The sequence below is a fragment of the Siphateles boraxobius genome, unplaced genomic scaffold (assembly GCF_051911475.1).
Source record: "Siphateles boraxobius isolate OS27281-9 unplaced genomic scaffold, OSU_SipBor_1 61, whole genome shotgun sequence".
Lineage (NCBI taxonomy): Eukaryota > Metazoa > Chordata > Actinopteri > Cypriniformes > Leuciscidae > Siphateles > Siphateles boraxobius.
The window spans coordinates 8,028,163-8,049,570 of NW_027509188.1; the positions used below are offsets into that span (position 1 = coordinate 8,028,163).

General features: G+C 42.7%; 1 long non-coding RNA gene across 1 annotated transcript; it reads left to right on the forward strand.

Annotated features, from left to right (window-relative positions):
• The first annotated feature begins 16,504 nt into the window (after positions 1–16,504).
• Positions 16,505–18,004, forward strand: LOC143718392 (uncharacterized). Its single transcript, XR_013196357.1, has 3 exons — positions 16,505–16,555; positions 17,163–17,220; positions 17,530–18,004. It is a non-coding gene; the product is annotated as an uncharacterized LOC143718392 (long non-coding RNA).
• Positions 18,005–21,408: the final 3,404 nt, after the last annotated feature.

The window sequence follows — 21,408 nt, forward strand, 5'->3', positions numbered from 1 at the left end:
TCAACCGCCCATGAGCAGATTGAGGTTATTCTGCCCTACGGCTCCGCCGTCCGCTCAGATCCCTCAGTCTGCCCACCGGCGAAGGCGCCCTCCTACCCGCCCGTTCACCCGGGCCTGGCTCTGGAAGACCGTAGGGGGGATGCCACAGCCCTCTCCAGCCCCGCCCCCCGCTAAACGCCGGGTTAAGCGGCACTTTTGAGATGGGCTGCTCAGAGATGAGACTCAGTTCTTTCCAGGAGTTGGTAGCAGGGCCACTCCTTTCCCCGGTGGAGGGCTGGCGAAGAATCCTTATTCAGAAAGAACTGACTCTCTCATCTCTGAGCATATAAATTTCTCGGACGACACAGAGCGCCGCCCACAAGCCGTGCTCTCCTCGTCCCCCTCAGTCCCAGAGGAGGTTGACACGGCGTGCCGTCCACGGACCGCTTCGCCCCTGTCCCCCTCTGTCGCCAGACCCCTGACAGAGCAGGCCCCCGTGGAACGCAGGTCCTTCCCTGGCCTCCTCTGTCAGGGTGCGGTTATGACCTTGCCCCCACACCGGGCCGCTATCCGTCCACGTCTGGGCCGGTCATTCCGCTTCGCTGCACCACCGGGGGGACGTCTGTGGTTCTTGACGCCGCTGGCACAGTTGGGAGCCTGCCTAGAACTTCCCTTCTGTTCCGCTGGGACGCGCGAACCGTCAGCTCGGCTTGCGATTCAGTTCGCACGGTCTCCTCCCCGCTTTAGGGGAGTCTGCTCCACTTTGGTCGGTGGCTATGCCCCTATCATAGAGCGGAGGTTGCTAGCCTACTGGCGATGGGTGCGATTGAGACTGTTCCTCCAGCCGAAATGAGGTCCGGGTTTACAGCCCCTACCTCATTGTCCCGGAGAAGTCTGGTGGGTTACGGCCAATCCTGGACCTACGCATCTGAACCGCTCCCTTCACAGGCTGCCGTTCAAGATGCTCCTGGCCAAACGCATTTCTGGATGTGTGCGGCCACAGGATTGGTTTGCAGCGATCGACCTGAAGGACGCCTACTTTTATGTCTCCGTTCTCCTTCGACTCGGACCATACCTACGGTTTGCTGTCAGGACACGCGCATATCAGTACGCTGTTCTCCGATTCGGGCTAGCCCTGTCTCCTCGCGCCTTCACAAAGGTTGTTGAGGCAGCCCTTGTTCCTCCATGGGAACACGGGGTTCGCATCCTGAACTATCTCGGTGACTGGCTGTCTTAAGCTCACTCCTGAGACCAGGTTTGCGAATACAGGGACCCAGTGCTCCGGCACCTGGCTCGTCTGGGCCTTCGGGTGAACTGGGAAAGGAGTAAACTTTGCCCCGTGCAGAGGAGCTCTTTTCTCGGTTTGGACTTGGTCTCCTTCTCCACTCAGCCATTGCTGACTTGCCTGAGACTATCAAGCGCAAGAGTAAAGGTTCCACTGAAGTTTTTTCAGAGGCTCCTGGGGCATATGGCATCTGCAGCCGCGGTACGCCGCTCAGATTGCTTCATATGAGACCGCTTCAGCTTTGGCTTCGCGACCGAGTCCCGAGGTGGGCATGGCAACACAGCACCCTCCGAGTACCAGTTACTCCGACCTGCCGTCAGTACTCACCCGTGGTCGAACCTCAGTTTTCTACGGGCCCGAGTGCCCCTGGAACGAGCTTCCCGGCATGTTGTTGTCTCAACAGATGCCTCCACGGGCTGGGGCGCCATGCGCAATGGACATGCTGTCACACTCTCATGTTGAGCAGAAATGCTCCTGAAAAATTCTGTGAGATTTATCACACCCAGGTGTTGAGCAGAAATGCTCCTGAAGTTCAGTGAATTTCTTCACACTTAGGTGTTGAGCAAGGTTGCTCCTGAAGCTCAGTGATTCTCGCATGTAGTGTTGAGCAGTATGGCATGTTTATTGCCTCGAGTTGCTGGCAGTACGCCTTGCCCTGCACCGCTTCCGGGCGTTGCTCAGGGGTCAACACGTATTAGTCTGATCAGACAGTACCGCCACAGTAGCGTACATCAACCGTCAAGGTGGTCTACGCTCGCGCTTTATGTCGCAACTCGCCCGCCATCTCCTCTTATGGAGTCAGAAGCATCTGAGGTCGCTTCGAGCCATTTTCATTCCCGGAGTCCTGAACTGTGCAGCCGACGAGCTCTCACGGCTTCAGCCCCTCCCTGGAGAATGGCAACTCCATCCCCAGTCGGTTCAGCTGATTTGGGACCAGTTCAGGGACGCACAGATAGATCTGTTTGCCTCTCACGACTCGACTCATTGCGACCTGTATTATTCCCTGACCGAGGGCACGCTCGGCACGGATGCACTGGCGCACAGCTGGCCGCGGGGCCGCAAATATGCATTCCCCCAGTGAGCCTTCTTGCGCAGACCTTGCGCAAGGTCAGGGAGGACGAGGAGCAGGTCATCTTGGTTGCCCCTTACTGGCCCAACCGGACCTGGTTCCCCGAACTAGTACTCCTCGCGACAGCACCTCCCTGGCCGATCCCTCTGAGGAAGAACCTTCTTTCTCAGGGACGGGGCACCCTATGGCACCCTCGTCCCGATCTCTGGAACCTCCAAGTGTGGCTCCTCGATGGGACGAGGCAGGTTTGAGTACCCTACCACCAGCGGTGGTGGCTACCATCACTTCCGCTAGAGCGTCGTCCACGAGACACGTCTATGCGTTGAAGTGGAACCTTTTCGTCAGCTGGTGCTCTTCTCACCGAGAAGACCCCCGGAGATGCTCGATCAGCGTTGTGCTTTCCTTCCTTCAACAGGGGCTGGAGCGAAGGCTGTCTCCCTCCACCCTGAAGGTCTATGTTGCCGCTGTTGCCGCACACCATGACCTCATTGAAGGTAAGTCGTGGGGAAGCACGACCTGGTCATCAAGTTCCTGAGAGGAGCGAGGAGACTAAATCCGCCTCGCCCTCCTCTCGTTCCCTCTTGGGACCTCTAAGTGGTTCTAACTGCCCTGAAGAGTGCTCCATTTGAGCCCCTGCAATCAGTCGAGCTTAAATTCCTGTCTATGAATACAGTGCTCCTGATGCACTGGCCTCCATCAAGAGGGTAGGGGACCTGCATGCATTCTCTGTTGACGAAGCGTGCCTGGAATTCGGGCCGGCTTACTCTCACGTGTTCCTGAGACCCCGGCCTGGATATGTGTCCAAGGTTCGTACCACTCCCTTCCGGGACCAGGTGGTGAACCTGCAAGCGCTGCCCCTGGAGAGGCAGACCCAGCCTTGGCACTGCTCTGTCCAGTACGCGCTCTCCGCGCCTATGTAGACAGAACGCAGTGTTTCAGGACCTCAGACCAGCTCTTTGTCTGTTATGGTGGGAAGCTGAAGGGAAAGGCTCTCTCCAAGCAACGGTTGTCTCACTGGATTGTGGACGCCATTGCTTTGGCTTACCAGCATCAAGGTCGACCGTGCCCCCTTGGTGTGACTGCCCACTCCACCCGGAGTGTGGCGTCCTCTTGGGCTCTAGCGCATGGCGCCTCGCTAACAGACATCTGTGTTAAAGCAGATCATGAAACAAATAAAAATAAATAATAAAGTTGCAAGTTGCAATTATCGAGGTCCAAGTTCAAATGACTCGTGAAGACAATACTATTATACGATGGCAATATCTCTCTTCGAATATAATAAAAAATTTATTTCAAATATAATATGGGTTTCTCTGTATGGATCTATTCTTCTATGTAATATTTTACAATAGACAAATAATATTGTCTCTTCATTTTAATTGGATAGCAATACATTCATTCATGTCTTGGCAACTAGACATCTTTTTCTGTATCATGTAAAAATAATGTTAATTTGGAGATCACGATTTCTTTGCAAACTGATTAGATTTTGATTAGACTTCATTGAGCTTTATGAAAATATCATTAATTTTATGCATAGTCAATCAAATAACCATTTACAGTGCATCCGGAAAGTATTCACAGCGCTTCACTTTTTCCACAGTTTGTTATGTTATAGACTTAATCCAAAATGGATCTGTGCCTCGACACAATTCTGTCTCAGAGATCTACAGACAATTCCTTGGACTTCATAGCTTGCTTTGTGCTCTGACATGCACTGTTAACTGAGGGACCATATATAGGCAGGTGTGTGCCTTTTCAAATCATGTCCAATCAACTGAATTTACCACAGGTGCACTCCGATCAAGTTGTAGAAACACCTCGAGGATGATCAGTGGAAACAGGATGGACCTGAACCTAATTTTGAGTGTCATGGCAAAAGCTGCTAATACTTGTGTACATGTGATTTTTTTTTATAAATTTGCAAAGATTTCAAACAAACTTCTTTCACGTTGTCATTATGGGGTATTGTTTGCAGAATTTTGAAGAAAATAATGAATTTAATCCATTTTGGAATATGGCTGTCAAAATGTGGAAAAAGTGAATGTTTGTTGTTTGTTGGTGTTTTCATATCATCCACAGACAGACACACACACACACACACACACACACACACACACACACACACACACACACACACACACACACACACACACACACACACACACACACACACACACACACACACACACACACATAGTACCAGTCAAAGGTGGGAAAACATTACTATTTTTAATGTTTTTGAAAGATGTCTCTTATGCTCATCAGCCTGCATGTATTTGCTCAAAAATACAGTAATATTGTGAAATATTATTACAATTTAAAATGATAGTTTTCTTTTTGACTCTACTTTAAAATATAATTCTTTATGTGATGCAAAGCTGAATTTTCATCCCCATTACTCCAGTCTTCAGTGTCAAATGATCCTTCATAAATCACTACTACTGTTCAAAAGTTTGGGTCAGTAATTTTTTCTATATATTTATTTTTTTGTTGTTGAAAGAAAGTAATACTTTCCAATTATAATATCCAATTATGGTAAATACAAAAAGTCGACGTGGAAAATGCACATGAACACCCCCTCATGTGGTATTTTCCACTGGGCAGCTCGTAGGATATTTTGATGCACGAGTTGCCGAGATTAGATAACCTTTGACCTTTTCAAAATGGCGGAGAGCAACGCGAGTGTCTGGAATGGTAAAAATATGTAGGCCTACTATTCATGATCTAGAAAATATACAGCATATTATTTACCGTTTGAGTTTTGATAAATCATCTTCTTGCTGTAGCAGATGACTTAAAGGGTTAGTTCACCAAAAAATGAAAATGATGTCATTACAGTTTTTTTTATTTGCTTTGGTACTATTTTCACAAGTAAGGTGTACATTTTCAAAACTCTTAGTACAAAAATCCAAACTGATCACACTTGTAACACAGCTAGTCATTCTTTCAAAACATGATCCCATGCTTTCATGACAGTTATACATTTTTCAGTCCACATAATCATTGCTTCAAACACAAGATTATTGTAATATGTAATGAGAACGTTTGGTTTAATCACAGAAACACAACAGTATGATCTTCTTTCAATTTAGTACTTTTAACAATCAGTTCATTCAACAGCAAACAATGCAAGACACATGTTTCAAATCTCCCTTGTTGCTGAAATAATTACAGTAATACAGGCTACAGTTGCCACATTAGAAAAAAACATGTGCATTACCTAACCTATGTAATTGAATCCATAATGTTTGTAATAGTATCTGCAGTGAGTTATCAAAAGCTGTGATGAAGTATGACACAGCCATGAGGTTCTGTGCTAGAACAGAGTTTGCTGGCAATACAGTAAATGATTTCACTCTATACCATTTGACTGAATCTACTGTAGTGGACCTTTACAGATGATGGTTGAGTTACAGTAATGTGGCTGTCCGTGGTAATCAGTTTACAGTATCACTGTATGTATGACATATACTGTAATGTAAAATGCTGTATTTGATGCCATCTGTCTCCCTTGATGCATCTCTGATCAATCTAATGTTTTACAGTCACTGACCGTTTCCTCTCCTTATTCTATTCTGCTTTACAGTGTTTTCACAAATGGCAAATTTCTCTGTATCTCTCTCACACACACATGCGAGTGCACACACTTTGAACATAGTGGTGGTTATTATCTATAAATCACTTATGTAAAAATAATTCATTATATTTGGTTATCCATATCGGAAATTGCAAACAAGTTCTATAGAAACTGTATATAGAATCAATATTTACAGGTGAAACTCGAAAAATTAGAATATCGTGCAAAAACTTATAATTTTGATGATTATGGCTTACAGCTTATGAAAAACCCAAATTCAAAATATCAGAAAATTAGAATATTACATGAAATCAATAAAAAAAAGAATTTTACTGTAAATACAGAAATGTCCTCCCTCTGAAAAATATAATCATGCATGTGTATATAGTTATATACTAAATGTATCACTGTAGTTTCACCTTTTTATTTGAATTACTGAAATACATAAACTTTTGCACAATATTCTAATTTTTCGCGTTTCACTTTTATAGACATCGATAGGTATACCAAATGATTTATTGATTAACCATAAAGATCAGTTGGATTAAATAATAGACACATGTATTAAACTGAACAAAAAGAGATGCACATCCAAAGTTTGATAGGAAGAGCTTTATGAAAGGCAGTTACTGTGAATGAAACATTTATGTAGATGAAACACTTATTTTGTGTTGTGAAAAGGATACTTTGTGATTTTGTGAATTGTACTAACACAATTGAAAACATGATGAAATGTTTGAAAAAAGTGCACTTTTGATGATCTGTTGTGATATTAGCACTAAGAGTTTTGAAAATGTACACCTTACTTGTGAAAATAATACCAAAGCGAATAAAAAAAACTGTAATGACTCGCCCTCATGTCGCTCCAAGCCCGTAAGACCTCCGTTCATCTTCGGAACACAGTTTAAGATATTTTAGATTTAGTCCGAGAGCTTTCTGTCCTTCCATTGAAAATGTATGAACGGTTCTGTTGTGGATCCGCGTTCAGTGACGCTGCTGACGTAAGACGCTGCTGACGTGTGTCTGGTGCGTCCGAGCTTCGTTTACAGTCTGAGGGAGACGCACGCTGGAAACAAAACAATCTTCAAAAACATGTCTAAGGATTTCCACACAGAGGAAGACTTGCATTTTTTTGCCCAGCCATATTTATTTTAACCCGAATACACGGACGCACCAGATACACGTCAGCAGCGTCTTACGTCATCAGCGTCACTGCGGATCCCCAACAGAACCGGAAGACAATACAATGCTGAATAAAGTCGTAGTTTTTGTTATTTTTGGACAAAGATGTATTTCCGATGCTTCAAAACATTCTAACTAACCCACTGATGTCACATGGACCACTTTGATGATGTCTTTATTTCCTTTCTGGACAAGGACAGTATACCATACATAGATTTTCAATGGAGGGACAGAAAGCTCTCGGACTAAATCTAAAATATCTTAAACTGTGTTCTGAAGATGAACGGAGGTCTTACTGGCTTGGAGCGACATGAGGGCGAGTTATTAATGACATCATTTTCATTTTTGGGTGAACTAACCCTTTAAGTCATCTAAAATAGTTTTAGCTAAATAACAGGTCTGGATCTCCATCTTTTTACCACATTACGACAACAAAAGCACTTGAACGCAACACACTGGTAAATACCAGTTCACAAGTGGAAAATACAATATTTTCCATAGTTAGTTTAAGCTTATAAAGTTCAGTGCTTGGACCATGAAAATAACAAGTGATGTGTGCATACCAAACACGAACTGGAGGAGCCTTTGCCATGAAGTTCATTTTCTGCAGCAATGCAGAGTGATCCTGCGATAATGTACTGAGAGGATAGAGAAAGGATTCTTCTGTTAGAATATTCAGCTTGTGTTAGAAAAGACTGAACTGTACTTAAATTGTATATTGTTTTCTTAAGATGACAGATCCCCAAAAAGGAACAAAACTGGCGATGAAGACGGATCTCGGAAGTACGATGATTGCCGCGATTCCCAACAGGAGAATCAGCAGGCCGATCATTATCTGGACAGTCTGAGGAAGAGCAGAAAACAGGTACAACAGGGTTGCCAAATTTGCACATCAAAACCCACCCATCTCAAAAGTTTGTTAATGTTTGTACTTCTGCTTTTTTGGATTTGTTTCCATACCTTTCCTCCTTCACACGTATAAAAATGAATAATTGAAAGATTTCTCACCCCGAGTGCTTTTGGTTGACCTTTCAGAAAAGCCTGAAGTCGTTGAGGAGCTGAAGCTGTCTGTGGCACATAAACAGTCACTGGAGCCGCTGTCCCCGTTTCAGCTGGAGCCGCTTGTTCTGGGGCCTGAAAGTTTGTGGGAATGACGGTACTAGACATTCTTCTTTCTGAATCTGAAATTCACCTGTACAAAATCAAGACATGTAAAAACATGTGAAGAATAAGAATATAAAATAGATTTTCATAAATAATCTTACCACTTTATTTATTAAAATATTATATGTTAATATTTATTATTATAAACAATCTGTGGTCTTCCTTTTCTGGAAAAACTTATGAACGCAGTCATGTCACAGAATTATTGGTAACTAGAATAACTCTTCACAGATATTATATTACAAACATCTCATGTTTAAACTGATCTACAGCTGTCACCATCTCACAGGTGGGACATTTGCCTGTATATATTTAAAACAAGAATATCTCAGTAAAAACCTAAAGTAATATTGACAAACTATTTATCATTTGAAAGCTTACAAACTGTAGTTTTCATATTTGGTGACTTTTTTAAAAATAAATTACAGATGAGCAGTAATTTATCAATTTGCAACAAGATGTTTGCATTGTCATTAGGCAAAGAAAAAAAGGTCTGAAAATGTTTAAATATACAGAAAAAAATGATGAATTCTCGATTTGGTATGCAGTGGCGAGCCATAATGCACATACATGTTTTTTTTTTATTGCTTTACTTATAGTTGAAATACAAATCAAATACTGCCAAACCGCCCATATTACTTCTTGATAGGATGACTACTTCATAAAATGTATGAAAATTATGGAAATATATGGTTCAGATCACTCAGACCATATATGGAAATGGAGGCGCCCTTATGAAGCCCAAACAAAATCGTACTGAAAGATATTTTTTGAGATACCAATCTAAAATTTGTAACACAACTTGTTCAGATTTTGGGCTTTGATTTTCTTGCAGTTTTAGAGTAAAACATATTTTGTAAAATATATAACTTATATAAAATATAAATAATATGTTTTTAAGATTGTAAATTTTAATAAACTCAAACTTCTATAACTTTCTTTTCACTTTCATATTTGATTTAACTTCTACAATAATCTGCCAAATGTGTTCTTTAAAACAAGACCAACCCAACCATAGGTCTATAGTTGATAGACCAAATGATAAATAGTTTGTCAATATTACTTTAGGTTTTTACTGAGATATTCTTGTTTTAAATATATACAGGCAAATGTCCCACCTGTGAGATGGTGACAGCTGTAGATCAGTTTAAACATGAGATGTTTGTAATATAATATCTGTAATTCAAGAATTCCAGCATTCTTGAATTACAACCATTTAGAGTTAAACTACTCATCAATAAAATTTTAGTCTTAAAAAACAACAAAAAGGCAGTCATAATTCAAAGATAATAATATGTATAAAAGTAGTCAGATGAGATCTAATTAGTTTTACCTGGTGGGGGAATGCTCTCTTCAGTTGATTTTTCACACTTTGCTGTGTGTTCTTATAGTTCACTCCTCTGAGATATAATGATAACGCATTCTGTGGTGTAATATTGTTTCCCAGAGTGAAAGTTAAAGTGGGTGGATTGCAAAGGAGGGGTTGCAAATACTCACTGTTTCCAGGAAATCAAGCCTGACGCACTACTCTAATATAATATATTTTCACAATAACAATAAGATTCAATTACATTTTACTTAATTTGTCTTTGTTGTATTTTAAATAATCTACATGCTGGTTTGGAAACAGACTTGTAAATATTGTACAAAACATGTGACATAATGATCAGCACAGTCAAATCCATTAATCTTACCTTATTTGGAAAAAATGTGGCCCAATAATCAGTAGTTCATGACTTCTAAAACAGAGAGGAAAAAATAGAGAACGAATTGACATGTTGTTGTTTTTTACAATCCACAAAAACAAAAACAAAAAACGTCTCGGTTACGTATGTAACCCTCATTCCCTGAGTAGGGAACGGAGATGTTACGTCGGATGACGACGAATGTGGGTTTCGCCTAGAAAGCCAATCATCTTCGTGTATTACAAAACGAGCCAATGCCGATGAAATGCCATGGGTCTGTGGAATTTGCATAGCGTATCTCCGCCCCACCGCGTGGGTATAAAAGGAGGACGCCGGCAACATGCAAGTTGTCTTTGCTGAGGAGCCGACTCAGGCGTCTACCCAGCGGTACAGCGGAAGTGGCAGGGAGACGTAACGTCTCCGTTCCCTACTCAGGGAACGAGGGTTACATACGTAACCGAGACGTTCCCTTTCGTAGTCACTCCGAGTTACGTCGGATGACGACGAATGGGGGTCCCCATGTAATCACGCCACCTTCACAGCTGTCTTCTAGTGCCCTGCGAAAATCTGATCCCCCTGTCGTGATACTGGCACGGACGAAGGAGTCCTACTTAACACAGAAATACCACGGTACACTGGGAAGCATATCTCAGAGGAAATATGCCGCAGCATGCCTACCCGTAGGGAGGACTTAAGAACACACATATGGCCGGGGGGCTTCATATGGAGGAACGCTGGAGTGACCAGCCCGAGGGGTGGCAACTTTCAACTCCAGGAGTGGCAAAGTGACTTGCCAAGGGAAAGACACATGCTCAAGGAGGCTTACATTGGGAATACACATGTGGGGGTTACTCAGGGGAGGAACCATGCACACGGAGGCACCTAACCGACGCACAGGCAATAGACACTGGCGCCAGCGTCAACAGTGCTGGAGGAACTCAGGGCTTCAGAGAGGAAGGCTCACCTGAGGAAATATATCGCACGTATCCAGTCCGTGGAGTGGAATGGAATGGCGAGCAAGCGAAGACACCTGAGCGGGTAAAGTACTAGCTGACTTAAGCGAGTACACGAGAGGACACAGGCTCCACTCGGAGATCATAAAATCTGGCGAATGTGTTGGGTGTTGCCCAGCCTGCAGCTCTACAGATGTCTGCCAGCGAGGCGCCATGCGCTAGAGCCCAAGAGGAAGCCACACTCCGGGTGGAGTGGGCTGTCACACCAAGAGGGCACGGTCGGCCTTGGTGTTGGTAAGCCAAAGCAATGGCGTCCACTATCCAGTGAGGCAACCTCTGCTTTGAGAGAGCCTTTCCCTTCAGTCTCCCACCATAACAGACAAAGAGCTGATCTGAGGTCCTGAAACACTGCGTTCTGTCTACGTAAGCACGGAGAGCGCGTACTGGACAGAGCAGTGCCAAGGCTGGGTCTGCCTCCTCCAGGGGCAGCGCTTGCAGGTTCACCGCCTGGTCCCGGAAGGGAGTGGTGGGAACCTTGGGCACATATCCAGGCCAGGGTCTCAGGATCACATGAGAGTGACCGGGCCCGAATTCCAGGCACGCTTCGTAAACGGAGAATGCGTGCATGTTCCCTACCCTCTTGATGGAGGCCAATGCAACCAGGAGCGCTGTCTTTATAGACAGGAACTTAAGCTCAACTGATTGCAAAGGCTCAAAGGGAGGCCTCTGTAAGGCATTTAACACCACAGAGAGGTCCCGAGAGGGAAAGAGAGGAGGGCGAGGAGGATTCAGTCTCCTCGGTCCTCTCAGGAACCTGACGATCAGGTCGTGCTTCCCCAGAGACTTACCTTCAACTGCTTCGTGATATGCGGCGACAGCGGCCACATACACCTCCAGGGTGGAGGGAGACAGCCTTCGCTCCAGCCCATCTTGCAGGAAGGAAAGCACGACAGTGATCGGGCATCTCCTGGGATCTTCTCGGCGAGAAGAGAAGAAGTTCCACTTCAACGCATAGACATGTCTCTAGGACGATGCTCTAGCGGAAGTGATGGCAGCCGCCACCGCTGGTGGCAGGGTACTCAAACCTGCCTCATCTTGTCCAGGAGCCACACGTGGAGCCTCCAAAGATGGGGTCGAGGGTGCCAGAGGGTGCCCCGTCTCTGAGAAAGGAGATCCTTCCTCAGAGGAATTGTACCAATGAGGTGCTGTCGCGAGGAGTATCAGTTCAGAGAACTATGTCCGGGTGGGCAAGTACGGCGCAACCAGAATGACCTGCTCCTCGTCCTCCTTGATCTTGCACAAGGTCCGTGCGAGAAGGCTCACTGGGGGAAATGCATATTTGCGTAGGCCCCGCGGCCAGCTGTGCGCCAGTGCATCCGTGCCGAGGGTGCCCTCGGACAGGGAATAATACAGGGCGCAAGGGGATGAGTCGTGGGAGGCAAACAGGTGAAGGCTATCGTGGGAGTCGTGGGAGGCTATCTGGGTGAAAATCTACAGGCCTTGGACGGGTGCTTAGGAGTACCACGAGATGAAGCACTCTGAGGACACAGTTGCATGGCATCAGAGCGTTCAACCGGGAGAATCCCAGTGTATTCATGGGCGACTGCCCCATCGAGGGGGGGAAAGGCGGAGAAAGCTGACGAACGTACACGGGAGGTCAAAGGAGCCTTCCATGACTTTGCCAGCTCCTCATGCACTTCCGAGAAGAATGGTATTGGGGTTGGCTGTGGTCGTGAGGCGGCAGCCGCACCCAAAAACCAATCATCCAACCGCGAGCGCTCAGGGCAGGGCGGAGGGTTCCACTCAAGCCCGATGCTCGCGGCGGCCCGGGAGAGCATGGCCGTCATCTCGGGATCTGATACGGACAACGCTGGAACTCCAGAAGGAGGCAACGCAGCCGCATCGTCACTTCCCGATGACTCGTGCCCGCCTTGTGATGCCGCGATCGACATCGAGTCCTCCTCTGGAGCGCCGAATGAAATACGCGGAGCATCAGTAGATGGACCCGGTAAATTCACCGCAGCACTCGCGGGTTGCAAGACTGAAGAGGGAGGTGTGGTCCGAGGACGCATCGTCGGATTGTTCCACACCGTCACAGTCAAAAGTCACCCGGTCCAGCAGCCAAAGGACCACCTCTCGTGGAGGATGTAGATCGGGGTGTGGATGAGGGGACTCTCTCTCGAGTGAGATCATTGAGTCTCGACCTTAGTGTTGCGATGGCCATGTTCCCACAGAAGGAACATGAGTCATCCACAAGCGCTGCTTTACCGATTGTGCCCATCAAAGGAGGACAGGAATCGACCGCACCCAGAAGAACACGGGCGAGACATCTTTAAAAAGACGTGCCACGTGCAGCTCTTTTAGAGAAGAAAACTCAGCGATGCTGAGGCGACCAGGGAGAACACACAGACTGGCAGATCACTGCTCAGATCGCAGGCAATGTGAAACTCGCTGATTACCGCCGTCACACCAACACCGGAGAGTTCGCTTGTCTCGAAGAGAAGATGATGTCACTGAAACTCAGGATTTGGCTTGTGGAGTGAAGAGAAGCTCTTGGCTCCGAAGCGAAAACATACCTGCATGTTGCCGGCGTCCTCCTTTTGTACCCACGTGGTGGGGCGGAGATACGCTATGCAAATTCCGCAGACCCATGGCATTTCATCGCCATTGGCTTGTTTTGTAATACACGAAGATGATTGGCTTTCTAGGCGAAACCCCCATTCGTCGTCATCCGACGTAACTCGGAGTGACTACGAAAGGGAACTAAGGTGAACTACACGGTAGTGGGCATTCAAGGTGAACATGATGGCATCAATTTACTGATTAGATTATAGTTTCCATTGAAGGGGTTTTGGTTAGTCCCTTTTGAATTTGATTAAGAGATTTATTTACATCTGTTCAAAACAAATACTGCAATGCTAGAATAACTATCAAGAGTTTGTATTTTCGTAAGATCCCACATATATTATTATTACATTATAAAATAATACATTATACATAGATGATCATGGAAATTAAGCGTTGTATTTCTTTCAATGAAAAATAACAACAAAATAAATAAATATCCTGGATTTGCGTACATCAAAAGTCGGAAGAGGCTGTAAATACCATATCCACCTTTTTCCTGGTTACCGAATTTACCCATGATTCATTGCGGGTTTGAACCGGAAGTCGGTTGTCCTTTTCCGGTTCGAAGCTTTATGAAGATTAAGCACCGCTTGCTCAGAACGTGGCAGTGATGTGCTAGTTAGAAAATATGTGAAATAAGTAGGGCTGCCCCTGCCCGTGCACGACTGAAGTTGGGTTGGAAGTTACGCACGCATAAGCTTGCCACAAAAAAAACCCCGGCAAAAGTAATGATTATGCATTAAACATTTGAATTTTTCATTAATAACTAGTGTTTTCTGTAAGTGTCGACTGCAAAGATAAATTTGATGATACTGACTCGCCATCTTCGCAGTAGTGAACGCGCCTATAGAGAGAAATGCACACTTCATACAAATTAACCTATAGCTACATAAGCAGAGAGCAGCCCATTTCTCGTTTTAATTATTTTGTTTAAAAGTACACATTTCAAGCTTTCTATAGATATACTTATCATGTATGTGAGGCAAGTAACTTATACGCTGAGTTTCGTTGATTAATAAGACGCGCTCCAGTTCACGCGGCCGCGCCTCCGTATCCTGTATATCTACTATTTGTGCTTCTTATTTATTTTTCCAGGCAATTTGTTGATAAAACATTGATAAAAATGAAGATTAAATTTATACTAAACGAAATTCACTTTAAAGAAAGGCTTTCTACAAAACAAAACTTGATAAGTGGTCAAAATCATGTCTGAGCCATTCCAAATGTTTTCCGATATATTGGGCATCTTATGATCATATCTGACTCATCTTACGCGGTTCCCTTTTCATATAATCAACATAGATGAAATAAATTAAAAAAAAACATTATATTGTGAAACTTTAATATAATACGTATGTTTAGTTGTTTTTTATTTAACTTATATTTAAGCGTCACACTGCTCCGCTTTGCTCATGTGCTCTGGTGTATAGCCTATAGCCTTTACATGCATGTGTGCGTGATGTGATGGAGGGGTGCGATTCTCAAATATTGCATAATACCCAGCGATCTTCGAATATTATTTTTGCATTGAAATGCCCTTCCCTACTGGTAACGTATTACACCCTTTTTTGTTGGATGCTTCAGTTTTAGCGCAGCTAACCAAAAACGTCTACTCTCTGGTATTGAATGTAGCTGATACGAACCGGACATAGGCATTCTCTCCTTTTTATCTTATGCTCCAAGCACCCAGTTTCTAAAAAGTTTTTTATCTTCTTTGAATTGTTAAAACAACCAACAGCAGCACATGTAGAGCCTGAACTCATTCTCTCACTGCTAATACAGTACGAACCGGAAGTAGGCAACCGGAGTCGTCGTCATGGCGGCGCCTATTGTTTAGAGCAGAATAAGGTGGATATGGACGAGTGTGACGTAGCTTTGACGTTTCCATTACGCCAGCAGGACAAGCTGTGGTTGGACTAACGTTTAGGTCAGAATAAAAAGCGCTCAATAACGCAAACTACGTTTTGCTGTCGTTATGACGTCAGTAATACTATCAGTTAACAATGAGGTATTGCTATATTGTAAGATATTACACGTTTAGCAAGATCCTAACCCTAACCCTGTAGTGTAACTACACACTTCAATGAACTACAATTTACAGCGCCCGTCGCATCGACACAATGATATAGGCTAATGGGTAATGTAGTTTAAAAACGTTTTGTAATGGAATTAAATAAATACAATCTTTAATGTACAAAGGGACATCTAAATATGTTCATTATACAAATCTCTTTGACATATTTGAGAATCAGACTGAAATTTGGTATTTTACTGTGACCACTTTTTATCCTCGTCAGATCTGGGGCAGTCATGGCCTAATGGTAACAGAGTTGGACTGGTGACCCAAAGGTTGCTGGTTCGATTCCAGTATCTGCAGGAATATGACTGAGGTTTCCTTGAGCGAGGCACCTAACTCCCAATCGCTCCCCGGGCGCCACTCAAGGCTGCCCGCTGCTCCGGGTGTGTGTATCCACGTTTGCAGTGTGTGTGTGTTCATTACTCACTACTCTGCTCCTAATGTGTGTGCACTTACTTGGATGGGTTAAATGCAGAGGTCAAATTCCAAGTATGGGTTACCATACTTGGCCATCACGTGTCACTTTCATACGTGGACATCAAATTTCTGGTTGTGTGGAGCATAATACTTAATTCTGTGTAACTGGAACATGTTTTTCCACAAACGAGAACACTTAAACTGCCATCTGGTGGCGTCAGAAGAGAAAAAAAATGAACATAAATAATTTAAAGATGGCGGAGAACACAGGTCACATGCGTAGACAGTAAAAGAAATGGACACAGCGACCCCGTTGATTTCAACGGAAAGAGTTGAAACCCAAGATGGGCACTCACTTCCTGATAGCCAAGCGTTCTGCGCAGGCTCAAACTGAGCTTGATGACGTAGATGTCACGTGAGTAACCTGACTGACAGTTGTAAATCTTCTAGTAGCTGTGCCAAGAAAAATCTGAATCACCCATAGACAGTCACCCAACGTTAATCGTGCACAGAGACGCGACCTGCAGCAACTTTTGGTAAGTATTCTGATTAATTATTTTGTCATTTTGCTTAATATTTATTTATTTAAAATTTAACGTCAGTACGCCATATTACGTTAATGCTTTATATTAATAAGTTATGTAAAATGGTATTCAAGAACTTATTAATTCATACCCAATATGTATATGTAAGGAGATACTAGGCAAAGGCTAATTATTGCTAACTAAATGATAGTTAAGATTAGTAATTTAACTTAAACAGCTAATCTAAGTCGAATGTAAGTTAAATGAGTCATATTTATTTAACCGCCCAAGAAGCGAATGTTTTAAATATAATTTGCACAGTGAAATTGGCATTGGTAAAGATAGCATGCTTGCTGGGCATATAATTAACATGATTGCTTGATGCACATGAGGTTGTATAGTGTTAATGGACGCAAAATGGCGTTAACTGTTATCTACACAGAGACAATAAAAGATCTATCGCAAGAGAAGTGGCCGAATTAGTCATATAAAAAGGTTATTCAGTAAATCGCTTTGTACAAAAGCGTCTGTTTTGGCCAGTTAAATAAAATGTAAGTTAAATAATAGATGGACAATAACATCTATAATGGTTGCCCTTTTCATTTTTCTTTCCTCATAGGTTCAAATACAAACTCAGCACTTAAGAACTTAACCAAACACCATGGCTGACAACAAAGGTAAATCATGTAGCTATAGCATATTTTACAAATATAGTATCAAATATGGAAAGCAACACATTGACTTTAAGAGGAATAAAATAATAAATGAACCTTTTGTAATACCTATATTGTCATGTTATTATATCAATAAACAGATAAAATCAATGAATTTGTGTTTTATTGTATATCTGCATAGACATTTTTTTCTGTTTTGTTTGGATAGAAAGAAATAAATGGCCCGAGACAAGTTACTTGTGTGTGTTAAAATCTGTTTACTGATACTGACAAAACAGTGTTTTGATTGTGATTGCTGTATGCTATTAACAGATCCAGTGATTTGGATCATGGGAAGTAGCTACATTCCTCGTGGGGAAGAGAGGGCCAGAGAGACCATCGGGGCCAATCTTGGCCTAGCAGCCAAGGTTCACTGGTTTGGCTGGGGTGGACTTCGATGGCACGGACTCCTTCCTTTCTTCTACCGGTCCCTCAGAGGAAGAGCAGCCCCGGATGTCCTGCTGATTCGGGAACGACTTGGGATGCAGGAAGAGCATCGATCTCGTCGCAGCAATGAAGCAGGATCTGCAACATCTTCATCGGCGTTACCCTCAGATGTCCATCATGTTGTCTGACATCACCGAGAGACGTCGGTGGAGATCGGGCCTTCCGGGGAAAATTGACAAATCCCGTAAATGGGTGAACAGTGTCATGGCTACCTTTGTCTTGGGAATGCAGGGTGGTATCGTGCATCACCCTAAAATTGTATTTAACAAGCCTCAAATGTTTCTTAGGGACGAAGTTCATTTATCCAAGAGGGGTAATGATATTTTTTTAAATAATTTAGCTTAAGGCTTGAGAGGCTTAATCCAGTAGGGGTGATGCTGGATTAAACCTCTCAACATGTTGTAAACATGAAACAGTTAAAGATTGTTCAATTCTTTTGAGGTTGGGTATGTGCCTTTTGTCATTAGTATATTAATATTGATAAGGGAGGTGTAAAGACACCCATAGATTAAATTCGATTTATCTTTAATGTCAATGTGCAGAGTACAAGTACAGAAACAATTCAATGCAGTTAGTGTCTAACCAGAAGTGCAAAAAAAAGTACAGTATAGACATTAATAGACATGTAGTGTAGTATATACAGTAAATAGTAAATGACATTGTGCAGTGTAGACAGTAGTATACTGTTAACCTAGTGGTATGGTTTACAGTAAGGATATGTGAAGTGTATTAACAGTAGCATTATGAGCAGAACACATGGGTATGCAGTATGAACAATATAGACAGATATGTGCAGTTTAATAACAGTAACATTTTAAGAGTAGTGTGGGTGTGTGTGGTTGACCCTGTCAAAGCAGCCCCATGGACGTGGTTATAATAATTAATTTAATATAACATATTACGCTATATAATTACAAAATGACACGATAAAAGAAGTGGCTAAAATCGACTTTAAAATAGCCTACTTTAGGATTGTACACTTTTACACTTGTTACCCCCTTGTTTCACGTAGTTATAGAGTAAGTACAACATCTGCGGGGTGTAAATTAAAGTGGCACATGTTACCCCCTTGTTTCAAGTAGTTATAGAGTAAGTACAACATCTGCGGGCTGTAAATTAAAGTGGCACATGTTACCCCCTTGTTTCACATAGTTATAGAGTAAGCACAACATCTGCAGGTGAAGTGGTTTTCAATCTTTCTGAAAAATAACTTCGCAGAGATCTTTGATGCCAGAAATAATTAGACGGTCCCACTTTATATTAAGTGGCCCTAATACCTGTGAACCTACATGGTAACTACATGTGTACATAGTATGTAACTACAGCGTAAGTACACACTGGTACATAGTATCTACAGCTGTAATATTTGTGTACATACACATATGTAACAACTCACGGAATGGTATGCGTAAGTACAAATGTGTAACAGTACATTGGTAACAACACTTTTTTCACTTCAGTAAGTACACGTGTAACAGGAATTATGTAACTACATTTTGTAACAACAATATGTATTTAATCAAGTTGTTCAAATTCCACATGGAATCCAATACTGCAGTTACAGTTTGGAATACACTGAAACTATATGTATACCAGGATGATTCCTATGTTTATACCATGTATTTATGACTGGCAGGACTAATGTTGAATTACAGTGTACTTACATGGTAACTCCTCACCTCAGCAACGGTAAACAATATAAAGTCTAAAAAGGTCATCCTTACTGTATTATTTAAAACACTGTATTAACAGTGTACTTACATGGTAACTCCTCAGGAACTGTCCACTTAGTGTAAAGTGAAAACAAGGCAAGCAAAATTAGAACTATTTTCTGTAGTTAGTTACTGTGTAAATATACCATTGTTTAGTGTTGTTACTGTGCAAGTCAAACTTTTTACCCCCTTGTTTCACGTACCTATAAATTAAAGTGGCACATGTTACCCCCTTGTTTCAAGTAGTTATAGAGTAAGTACAACATCTGCGGGCTGTAAATTAAAGTGGCACATGTTACCCCCTTGTTTCACGTAGTTATAGAGTAAGTACAACATCTAAGGGGTGTAAATTAAAGTGGGACATGTTACCCCCTTGTTTCACGAAGTTATAGAGTAAGTACAACATCTGCGGGCTGTAAATTAAAGTGGCACATGTTACCCCCTTGTTTCACGTAGTTATAGAGTAAGTACAACATCTGCGGGCTGTAAATTAAAGTGGCACATGTTACCCCCTTGTTTCAAGTAGTTATAGAGTAAGTACAACATCTGCGGGCTGTAAATTGAAGTGGCACATGTTACCCCCTTGTTTCAAGTAGTTACAGAGTAAGTACAACATCTGCGGGCTGTAAATTAAAGTGGCACATGTTACCCCCTTGTTTCACGTAGTTATAGAGTAAGTACAACATCTATGGGGTGTAAATTAAAGTGGGACATGTTACCACCTTGTTTTACGAAGTTATAGAGTAAGTACAACATATGCGGGCTGTAAATTAAAGTGGCACATGTTACCCCCTTGTTTCAAGTAGTTACAGAGTAAGTACAACATCTGCGGGCTGTAAATTAAAGTGGCACATGTTACCCCCTTGTTTCACGTAGTTATAGAGTAAGTACAACATCTGCGGGCTGTAAATTAAAGTGGGACATGTTACCACCTTGTTTTACGAAGTTATAGAGTAAGTACAACATCTGCGGGCTGTAAATTAAAGTGGCACATGTTACCCCCTTGTTTCAAGTAGTTATAGAGTAAGTACAACATCTGCGGGCTGTAAATTAAAGTGGCACATGTTACCCCCTTGTTTCACGTAGTTATAGAGTAAGTACAACATCTGCGGGCTGTAAATTAAAGTGGCACATGTTACCCCCTTGTTTCACGTAGTTATAGAGTAAGTACAACATCTGCGGGCTGTAAATTAAAGTGGCACATGTTAACCCCTTGTTTCACGTAGTTATAGAGTAAGTACAACATCTGCGGGTGAGTTGTTTTCAATCTTTCTGAAAAATAACTTCGCAGAGATCTTTGATGCCAGAAATAATTAGACGGTCCCACTTTATATTAAGTGGCCCTAATACCTGTGAACCTACATGGTAACTACATGTGTACATAGTATGTAACTACAGCGTAAGTACACACTGGTACATAGTATCTACAGCTGTAATATTTGTGTACCTACACATATGTAACAACTCACGGAATGGTATGCGTAAGTACAAATGTGTAACAGTACATTGGTAACAACACTTTTTTCACTTCAGTAAGTACACGTGTAACAGGAATTATGTAACTATATTTTGTAACAACAATATGTATTTAATCAAGTTGTTCAAATTCCACATGGAATCCAATACTGCAGTAACAGTTTGGAATACACTGAAACTATATGTATACCAGGATGATTCCTATGTTTATACCATGTATTTATGACTGGCAGGACTAATGTTGAATTACAGTGTACTTACATGGTAACTCCTCACCTCAGCAACGGTAAACAATATAAAGTCTAAAAAGGTCATCCTTACTGTATTATTTAAAAACACTGTATTAACAGTGTACTTACATGGTAACTCCTCAGGAACTGTCTACTTAATATAAAGTGTAAAACGGTTGGTCCTTACTGTATAATAAAACCCAAACTTCTGTGCAACACTGTATTTACACTGTACTTACATGGTAACTCCTCAGGAACTGTCTACTTAATGTAAAGTGTAAAACGGT